An 11,391-nucleotide genomic window follows, 5' to 3' on the forward strand; every position below is an offset into this window, starting at 1 on the left:
GGATCTGCGAAGGAAATACAGGATTAATAACTCTGGTGAGTTTATAAATACCCCAGCATTGAAAATTATAGAGGATCCCAAAACAGTAAAACTTTTAAATAAGTCCGCTCTAAACCTGTATTGTGACTGTAAAGAAAAATAAAGGAGGACTTCAAATAGCAGGCCACATAATTAATTTAATTTAAACCATTTTGATTGCATGTGAAAATGAAAAGCATGTATAAGTAAAGTACTTATTTATATGCATATCTCAAGTGATTTATTATTTCTTTAGGGGTTGGGAGTAAAAGGTTAAGGGGAAAAAGACACAACAGGGGAAATTCTGATTAGATATTAAGTTTTTTTTTGACTGTGACACTTGTCAGATATTGTACCAGATTTCCCACAGACTTCTAATATATTTGTCCTTGGAGATATTCTTGACTGTAATGAAAAATTCCCTTATTTCTCTAAACTGGCTCATGTTTGAGCACTGTGTGGGTCAGTTGATACCCCGAGGACCATTGGAACCTGCATCATTCTATGGATGGGTAAGAGTCAGAGGAATGCATATGCAAAGTGGTGAAAATCAAGATTAGTGGGACAAATTCTCTAGCAAGTTTTGATCTTTGGTCTTTCATTGCACAGAATAAATTGCTTAAAAGAAAATTTCAGCAAAACAACAATACCAATTGAAATTCCCTCCAGTGACATACAATTGATTGCTGCTGAAAAAAAAGTATTATAGGTCCTGTCGACCCTATTTTTTAAAAAGGCTGTAAAGTAATATAGAACTGAAGAACTACACATTCTGCAAACTCTCCTCAGAACCATCGTCCCTGTGTGAACTGTTGCATACAGATGCCATTCCTGGAAAAGGAAGGTAAGGAATTTACTGGACAGAATTAAAAGGACCAAAGATAACATTTAAAAGTTATGGGCTTTGCTTCTCATACTTGAGGAGCTGAGTGAATGAGATGAGTCCACTGGTGTGAGTGGAGGAGGCACATTCCAGGGTCAGGCCTTTGGTGATGATAGGTTCTGTGCTTTCATGAAGCATCAGCTGTGATTGTTGGAATCTTTAACAAGGATCTTTATTCACTTCACAAGGTGTTGTGGTCTTTAGCCTGTCCTTGAATTCACCTGATTCTGCAGACAGATCTGAATTGGATGTTGCAAACTTGGAACTTGGAAATGGTAAGAAGGAAAAATCAGTACCTGTAAGAAGGAAAAATCAGTATCAATAAATTACCTAGTGGTAGTCCTCCCTGGCTCATTTGCAATGTTCCTGCTCTCTTCCTTCAGAGCCAGTCTTAAAGTTATTGTCATTACCTAGTGGCTGGAAGAGCTAATGCCTCTGCTATTTGCAGATATCAAACATATTTGATAACCATCCCACTGAGAAGTGGCATGGGAGGGATTGTTTTTGACAGCAAACCAAAAATCCTATCCTTGAAAGAAAACCTTCATTAAAAGCATTATAACAAAGAGGGGTTTTGTGTTATATTTTGTATAGCCTCAGGAAATGCTAAATCATCCAGCTAAATTTTGTTGGGTTTTTAAGGTATTTATGTAGTTCTTCCCCCTGCTACTACTGGAGGTAAAAAATAATGCATATATTTTGCTTGACTGAGTCCCAGGCAAGCATAGGAGTGTTTTACCACACTCTTTAAGGATGAATGGAAGATCTGAGGAAGAGTGGGGCTCTGCCAGGGCTGTTAGGGAGGCAGATGGCTGTGTTCCCTCAGAAAAGAAATTCTGTAAAAGAAAACAGGGCTGGAGAGGGTATTTCACTTCCACAGAAAATTCCTCTTCCTGGAAATGTTCAACCCTTTGGAAGGCCTGCCATGTGGCCTGTCCCAGCAAAAGATTTCTAGCTATTTGGTATTTTCTCCAAGATTATGGAAGATATTATTTTTTTTAATATCAGTAGTAGTGTGCCATATAGAAATCTGCTTGAAATTAACTGACAAATACTCTCATCCCTGTAGAAATAGAGTTTTTAAATAAAGGAAATTATAGAACCAAGAAAACACTTGATGTAATAAGAAGTAATTACATAGGGATTCATGAGAGGAGAAAAAATTATTTGACAGGAGAGAGGCCATGTGAGAATCACAGAAGGAAATCAGAGAGAAAATAGCAAAAACACAGCAATTATCTCTTAAACAATTTTAAGTGAAGTCCGTATCTTTTATGAGATGTGGCATGCACAGAAGCTGCAAAATAGAGGTTAAAAAAAAGACCTGATGATTTTCATGAAAGTTGCAGTAGTAGTCTAGATTTTCTGTTCAATCTTTGTGTCTTTTATCATAGCTGATCAATTAGACCACAATATAGCAGAAAAGTATGTCAGTGGTCCATCAGCATTGCAGAGTTTAGAACTTCAGCTGACAGAAACAACATGGATGCATTTATACATTAATTAGCAGGGGAAAATCACATCGAGTACAGGGAGCTATGCCAATTTACAGTAGAAGAGGAATGAATCCTTCATATTTTGGATAATCACACTTGAATGCAAATTTATAAATATTTTTAGCAGTCTGTATTCTAGTAGCATTATTGCATACAGTAAACTAAATAAACAAGCAATGTAATTCAAAGCCTATTGTGAGGGTTTGTATCCTCTTAACTGTGTCTGAAAATAAAGCTGTTTTGCATAATGCAAATGCATAATGCAGCTGTTATGCAAATGTAACACACCCTTGAATTAATTACATATTTTAGATGATTAATCTAACCCATATTTTATGGGTTTTATGGGTTGCTCCACTCCTTTTTGTTCCTGTTAGTAATCAGAAAGGTTTATATTATGAACATGCTTGGCAATTGCTTGACTTACTCTAACATACTGTATTATGTCTCCACAAAGATGTTTCAAGTCTTTGTACATAGAGGTAAAAAGGCAAAATGAATTCCTGGGTTCATCCAGTTTTATGTTTCACTTGAATGAAATGATTATGCACCGTTGATACAGATTTTTTTCAACACTGACCTTTTTAGTATGTAAATAAATCATCTCCCTGCACAGTGCAATCAACAGGATACAGGGTGATTGATTCAAGTAATTCAAGATTCAAAACTTCAAGTAAATGCTTTTATGAAAAAGTTTGCAGATACAGCATGGGCCAATCTAATGTGTAAGATGTGTTCATGAAGCATGCAGTTGCAGTGCTGTAGTCTCTGCCTACCCATCATGTCTATAGCCACATGGTAATTCACTGTTTCTGTGGTTGTTAGAGCATTTCTATTTGAAAAGAAAATCAGTAAAGGCAGATGACTAACAGTCCAAACTAGATGATAAATAAATGCCTCTGTATTTTACAGATTTATAGACTGTGTCATAACTGATGAGGTGTGATCCTTTCAGAAACCAGATATTTCCATGATGAAGGACAGAAATAACACAAACATAGGAATTGTTTGTCATAGTTTATTGCAAAAAATGTCTCCTTGCATGCAGATCCCTGGATTCCTGCAGTCATGAAGATTTTATTTCTCCTACAGAAGGCAGGCTTAAAATTTTATAAATGTATAGATTTTATATATTTATAAATGCACATTAAGGAGGCAGATTAAACTTCGGCTGATTTATTATTGTGAGGTAGGACAGAAAAATGTCACTTAATTTTTTTAGGATCCGAATTTTCTTTCCCCTGTGAATTCTTGCCTCTGACACTTTTAAGAACATCTGGGGTCAGTGGGCTCCACCTCTGGAGAACATACTTGTAAGGATAATAGTGTGTGCTGAGAACAGGTCCTGCATGCATTTTAGCGGAATAAGGAGAAACCATAAAAAAAAAATCCAGGTTCCTGATATTTGCTGATCACAAATATCAGCCTTTAAAAACAACAAAAACTTTGCTTATCAAAAAGAGGTCCTGTTTTTCAATTGTTAGAGCTCCAAACCTAGTCAATAACTTCAGATGGCAGCTGCTAATGCTGCTGTTGTCAATCAGTTCTCCAGTTGGAGCCCAGGTTTCTATCAGAAACATCACCTGAAGGTGACACAAAGGTCAGTGCTGTGTGCTGGCAAAGTGCAGCTGTTGCTAGACACACAAGATAAAATACTTGTATTAATTCTTCCTGGTAAGGTGAAGGAAAATCCCTGTGACACAAAGTTCCCTGTCTGCTGAGACATCACAGTGTCAGTATCTGACCTTGCACAGGAAAGGCCTTGCATTTCTGGCAGCAATGATGCACTGAAGGTAACATGGCTTATCTTTTGCTGCTAACACCTTATGCCTCTTGTCTTGTCAGGAATAAAAATGGCAAGGTTGAATTTCATCATGCAGTACTAAAGAAAACAAAGAACTATTAATAAAAGCGAATCCATAAACGCATTTGACTGCAAAAGCTTTTAAAATATTTTATTTTAGTTTGTTAATAATTGTATGGTGAGCTCTTTTCTGGAATTAGAAAGACGATATATAATATGCTGCCTTGCATTTAATTAGAACATTTTATAATACCACTTGTATGAATGAATAGCCTTGGACAAAATACAGTTGAATTGTTCTTTATTTGGTCACTGGAGAACTGCCTTTTTTTTTTTTTTTCCACTTACAACAATAGAAAGAGTGAAAAAAAATTATTACAAAAGTGGCTGGCCCAGAATCTCAGCTATCGCTAAGCAGCTCTCAGAACAGCCTGAGAATGACAGTGTGTGGGTATATAAATATAGACTTTTCACTCCTGTGGATGTCTGTGTCAGGATGGTTCTCCATATTTTCCAACCTCTGTTTATCTCGTAGCAGTTAGTAAAAGTTTAAGTCCATCAAAATACTGAAAAAATATGAAGGCAAGAAAACTGAATTGAACTAAAACCAAAATAAAATACTAGTGTTTTTTTAAAGCATTGGCAAACAGGCTGCAAAATTTCTATGGTTATCTAGGACAATGAGTACCTGTAAATGAGCTTGCCTGTGTATTTTGTATAGTTTACAAAGGAATACTGTACTTAACTGAAAGCATCAAAACCAGAAATATCCAGAAAAAAGAGCACTGTATGGTATGTGAGAAAAATCCTTCTTACTGTAGCAAGATGCATGGTGAAGTCAGAGGGAAATTATCCCACATGTATTGTATATTCCTAAAAGTATAGAATAGCAAGATAATACAGGTTTCTAAATTATAGTTCTCTAAATTATCTGTGTTGCAGTGCATTAAGCTAGATGAACCCTTCATGATAAACATTATCTCCTATTGCAGAATTCTTCTAAGCAGAGTAAAGAATCCTTTCCCTGAAGGGACCAGTTCTGCTTTTCAGTATCAAAAGACACCGTGCACATCTAAAGACAGAACTTGGCAACTTTTGTAGTCACAAAGGACTGCATAGCTTGGGGACATGGTGCTGACAATGCTAATCCTAGCAATATAAGTAATAAAGTGCTTGTTTTCAGCATTTTCTAGCATTACTGTGCTGTCTGAGACCTGCAGATCTGTTCCTTTAATTTTTTTCAGAAGCTCAGTTAATCCCATGTCTAATCTCACATACACAGAAGCAGCAAAATGTCTGAAAAAGAAATTGCATAATGCTGCAGTCTTTGCCAGAGATAAGCACCCTAATTCTCTATTATGCTGACTTGTTGCCAGTGTTGCTTCCTAACTTCAGTGCGATTCCCTCTACCCCCATGTATAACTGGTTTGGCAGAATACATGAGCAGGTCCAAGGGGGAATGTTTGCAGGAATTTGTGTGTTTGCTGCATTATTCTTACATTGAAAGTATGTTGTCTGCTTCAAGCATGTCCCCACCAAAAACTAGGTAAGCTGGAAATGCCTCAGCTGAGCAGCAAAAAACGTGTTTACCATTGCACACAGGAAATGCTGTCATCTCAAGTAACCCCCAGAAAATCATTATAACTAACTAAACCAGTGTTTCTTTTACTGGGATCTCTATTTCAAATGATTTACTCAGAATCAGAAAGCTTTTCTAATGAAGAAAAAACCTGACATTACACTGAGGCATTACCTGGAAGAATGTGTTGAGTTTACTATGCACAAGAGAGTTGAAGTGCAGCAGTAAGCCCAAGACAGTGAATGAGACAGGCTGATGTTCTGGTTAGCAGTCTTGTCTGAAAAATTTCACTTCACTGCTTCTTCTCATTGTTAGAGTCTGGGCACTGAAATGAAACCTGAAAACAGCCTGTAGCCCTTCTCGCTCCTGTTTTGGAAAAATACTTGGTGAATCATTAAACAGAATATTTCATTCCTTTACCCTTGAGAAGCTGAATGTTTTTAAGAAGCCAAGACTGGGATAAATTGTCTATCTAAGCAATTTTATGTTACCTTGTTAGTTTCATGGGTTTGAATGCCATTTCAAAGATGCCAGAAAGAAAATAAGCACTTGGGAGAGTAGTCAGTTGGAGAAGGAGGAGGAGGAGAAGAAAGGGGAGGAGAAGGAGAAGGAGAAGGAGAAGGAGAAGGAGAAGGAGAAGGAGAAGGAGAAGGAGAAGGAGAAGGAGAAGGAGAAGGAGAAGGAGAAGGAGAAGGAGAAGGAGAAGGAGAAGGAGAAGGAGAAGGAGAAGGAGAAGGAGAAGGAGAAGGAGAAGGAGAAGGAGAAGGAGAAGGAGAAGGAGAAGGATTCCTCAGACATACACTGAATGTCCTACAGCTGTCCAACATCATTGAGGGAATAATTTTTTCTGGAGAAATTCACAGTAAGTTCTGCCCTTATTTGACCTTCCTACTGCCACACTGCTAGGCTGCCAGCACTATGATCTTCATCCCGTTGCCTCATACTCTCTGGACAAAATTTATTTGGTCTTCTCAGGCTGGCATGAATGCAAGATGCTAACCATGTTACCTTATGCTGTTTTTCACTAAAATCAACCCTTAACTTTCTCGCACCTTTTAGAATTAAAAAAGTAGGGAGAAAAAAATATCTCTAATGAAATAAGTTTTTTCAAAATGACTGCAAACTTTTCCCAAATTTTGCAAGAAAATGGCAAATATTGTACGTGACCTCTCTGTGTGTTTACTTCCATATAAATAAGATACAACATGGAAATTATTGTAATCTTTTTCCAGATAGCTTCTGACCCTTGAATACACAGAATGTTGCCCACAGCAAGAGCAGTCAATTCAAATGTTAATGTTCCCTACTGAATAGCACTAAGAAGCAGAAGATTTGTTAATAACTTTTGAGAAAGCATATGAACAGACCGAGTTCGAAGATAAAAGAACAGTCCCAGGATCTGGAAGAAAAAACACCCATTAATCTGTAACAGTAAGTGGGAGGTCTAAATGAAGAAGTGTTGGACAGACTCATGCTCATATGTGCACCCTGTCTAATGGCACAAGACAAATCAAAAGGTATCAAAATTGCTGTATTCAGGTATGTCTGTCAGCACTGCAATTGTCTTTTTAAGTGAGCACCATATGAATCTCCATGTTAGATCACAAAAAATGGCCATGCAATCCCATGCTTCTAGAGGTGACTAGCCTCTGGCTGGCTGGCCATAATCCCCCTTCTAATCCTCCTGGTTTTAATCATACCTACATTATTTTAAAAAAATCTAATTTTTTTTTTTAATGTAAAACACATGTTTTGGTGGAACCAGAATTTTCTTGGATATGAGCAGTACTGAGAGGAAAAAGCAAGCATGCACAGAAAGAAGTAATCCCTTTATGGAATAAATTGGAGGTGGTTAGTAATTTTATGATTCTTGAAAATGTGATTAAATGCACAGTATTAGATCAATATTGCAACATGTCATGTGTTATATGACATCTGTGAGGGAATGACAAGTGGTGTGCACTGAAATTTGGAGCTAAAAAAATATTTTGCACATTAGATTTTTAACTGTACCATAAATTCTCCAATACAAGTTGTTTAACACCAACTTAAGTGTTGCCTTAGCAGCTGTGTTCTCTTTTGATTCTTTTTTTTTTCTCCTTTGGATTTTTTTATACTTGATCCATGTCTTCAGATCACCCTGAGCCTCATCATGCGTTGCTCTGTTTATATGCCATAACTCAAAACAGTGTTCTGCATTTCTGAAGTCAGTCAACAGAGCTTTTGTAAATCTTCCTTTCAGTGCAAAAAAAGTCTTTGTTTCCAAAACATGGCTTTTTTTCACAGCTGTGAAAAGAGAGAACTTAGGAGAAGCTTATATCCCATTTCCAACTTCGCTGTAACTGCTGATATCTGTATTGAGTTGCTGTGTTGACATAAAGGCTAATATTAAAAAACCCATAAAATTTCTAGTTTTCTGTTCAGCAGAATGAATCAACATGATTTGAAAATTCCATCACCAGAGAAGCTAGCAAAATTGACGGTGATACAGTGTCTCAAAGCTTCAAAGCATTAACAAAAATAGCTGCATTTGTGTTAACACCCTATAGTCAGCAAGCTCATATTCGCACAATGAGTTTTGCAGTAGTCCTGAAAACTAGTGGTCTTGCCTGGAAGTCAAGAACTTTGTATTTCATTATGTCTTATTCTACTTCTTGGAGATTCTCCTGGGTAAATCACTTTTTCTGCGTGCTTTGGTTTCCCGTCCATGAAATGACCTTTGCGGAGCGCCGTGGAGCCAGTGGTTTCCCAGAGCGAGAGAGTGCTCTGTTATTAGAGCAGCAAGTAAAGCTCTCCAACATCGATTGCTGGCTCCCTGCAAGTGGGGTGTGAGGGGTGGAAACATCGACAGCTGGTGAATACCACACACAGCTCTTCACACACGGCTGTGGCATTCTGTTGAAACCAGTCACTAGTAGTCTATACCAAGTATTCGTGGTGTTTAATCCTGTCAACACCTACAAATAAAGACTTGCAGCCCAAACAGCTTTATCTGGGAAAAAAATAAAAAAATAAAAATAAATAAAATAGAAGAGGAAGTATTTATTTGCTCACAGAGTTTCTCTTCAAGTAAATGTCAGACAAGTCAACATGTCAGACATGTCTCTCAGGTACTCTCAATCGCACTGGGGCAGACAAGCTCATTTGTATCTGAGAAATGAAAATTTGACTGTGGAGGACCTTGTAGTATTTTCTGTGGTTGGTGGCCCATAGGAAGAGAAAAACTTGTCTTGAAATAAACTTCATTGTGTTGATGAAATTTTAAACCTTAATATTTGTACTGAGTGTTATTATGAGAAAGAGTAGCTAGAGGTCTGATATCGGATTAGGATGCTGAAGAACTGGACAGTGTTTTGAATTTTTCACTACTTTGACCATAATCTTTATTATATATTCTTGCTCCATGCTTCAGTTTACTAAATAGGATTTGTAATCCTGATTTGCTTTTAATGTCACATCTAGAGGTTAAAAATAAAAGGAAACAAGATCTGCATATTATTGTCATTTTATAAACACAAAGATAGTAATAATAATGAAAGGTATTTCAAGTACATTCCTTCCCTTGTACTATCTAATAAAAAAGGCTAAGTTTTGAATTAAAACAAAACAAAACAAGAAAAACCCCCCAAAAACAAAATAACGACACATATCTGCTCATTTGAATACAGAGACCTCTATTTTCATTGATTTATGAAATCCAAAATCTATAATGTGCCCATGCTTAAGATAAAACCTCACAAATATTGTAAAGAAATTGGTAAAATAATATGGTAGACATATGTCAAATGAAGGTCAAATACCCTTTTCTTTTGCAGAAGCAAATGAATATGCCTCCAGATACAGGCTGAAGGGTAGATCGTTGACCTCATTTCACCAAGGGATACATTTCCAAATGTAGTCAAAACAATATTTTGGCTTCCTTGAAGAAATTAATTCTGAGAAGATTATATGTAGGATGTAGCAGGACAAGCAGGATGTAGCTTGGACAAAGCAATTTTGTTCCCAAAAGAAGCACTAAAGAAGCAAAAGTATTTTTGGAGGAGATATTGAGAGTGCATTTTATAGGGTTATCTAATACACAAGTTTTGGATTATTTTCAATGCTTCCTATGGAATCGTTCTAGATTTACCACAGACAGTTGGTAGCTTAAATCTGATTGCTTAGTTTTCTCATTTAAAGCTGCTTTTTTCTCTCTATAGAAACTAAAGCTGTGAGAGAAACAAAATTGGCATTCAGCTTTTCAGTAAGTAAAGGCATCTGCAATCCATAAAGGTAGCAGTGCCAATATTGGCATCTGCCTTGTTTCTGGTCTCACAGCTCTGCTGCTGAGAGCAGGGTGCATTACAGCCCTGATCTCTGACACAAAAATTGCTCCATTCCCTGGAAGAAAGGTTCCTGCTGGTATGGTGCCTGTTTTTATTGGCAGGCTACTGGTGTCAAAAGGGACATGAAATGAGCAGCTAGTATGGGTTCCTCAGGAAGCCTGTAGGAAATGTCTGTGGCTTGAGGGTCTTGTTAGCTCTGCCACAGCAGAGGAACTGTCTGTGACATTTTCAGCTATAATTGTGCACATCCGCAGATGCATCACAGCATTCACTTCTAACAACTTCTTTTGTTATTAGGCTGTAACAAGCTGAGAGGTGTCAACTTCTGTATTCTAATTACATAGATCTTCTAAAAAAAAAAAAAAAGAAACATCCCAAAGAGTCTAGTCAAATGGAAGTAGTAGTCAAAATTTTGAACAGTATGTTTTTTCTCCTTGATACTCCATTTCCAATCATCATCCTTTTTTTTTTCTGTCTGTAATGGGTTTGCTCTCTGAGATTGGGCACAATATGTATGATTTAAAAATCTCTGGATTGCTATTGATGCATTTTAATTTAATGTTTATAAACCACCTGGCATCATCACTGCACTGCTTGGTATAATGGTTTGAATGAAGTCCATGTGCTTGCTTCTTTCCAAAAGGATCCTCGTGTGTTTAATGCAGCTGGAAGACAAAACATGTCATACACATCAGTGGGACTTACATATTCTGTGTGTCTGAATCAGGAGGCACTGTGCAAGGAATTACATGTTAAAAGGAAATATTTCAAATAAAATTGGTTGAATAGTCTGTTCTGGACCTTGTAGTTTTAGGCTATCAACATTGCTAGATGTTGCAATTTTTGAGCAGCTGTCTCCATTGCAAGATTTGTCTCTTCTACTCATATGTCCCTCTGAAATGCCTGCAGCAGTGATGACCAAGTAAAAGAATACTGCCCTATTTAGTCTCATTCTCTGCCTTGTCAACTCTCTTCAGTATTTCTTCTTACACCTGATATTTTATCCTCCATGACAAGTTGTCTATGTACAGGCTTTCCTTTCAGGAAATATCCTTCTGCTTTTTCCCCACATTTTTCCTAATCTCTTTTGCTACTAAATTTGCAAAGTTACAAGTTTGTGTGAGGACGTATCAGCTTAAGCTTAAGTGTTAGAGCAACTGGACAAAACTAGGCAGTCTTACATTCCTGAGAATATTTGCAATATGCAGGTAGCTTTCCTGTGCACAAGCTGTTTGGTGTCAGTGGCTGCATACACTCTATAGAGATGTGAGTTTTGGGAATGCACA

The 11,391-nt window shown here is 37.2% G+C and overlaps 1 long non-coding RNA gene across 1 annotated transcript; it reads left to right on the forward strand.

The window, feature by feature from the left end:
• The first annotated feature begins 1,075 nt into the window (after nt 1–1,075).
• Nucleotides 1,076–9,052, forward strand: LOC147655498 (uncharacterized). Its single transcript, XR_015279374.1, has 4 exons — nt 1,076–1,176; nt 4,077–4,190; nt 6,280–6,642; nt 7,013–9,052. It is a non-coding gene; the product is annotated as an uncharacterized LOC147655498 (long non-coding RNA).
• The last annotated feature ends 2,339 nt before the right edge of the window (nt 9,053–11,391 follow it).

Source organism: Cyanistes caeruleus, chromosome 1, assembly GCF_971803275.1.
Source record: "Cyanistes caeruleus chromosome 1, bCyaCae1.hap1.1, whole genome shotgun sequence".
Taxonomy (NCBI): Eukaryota; Metazoa; Chordata; class Aves; order Passeriformes; family Paridae; genus Cyanistes; species Cyanistes caeruleus.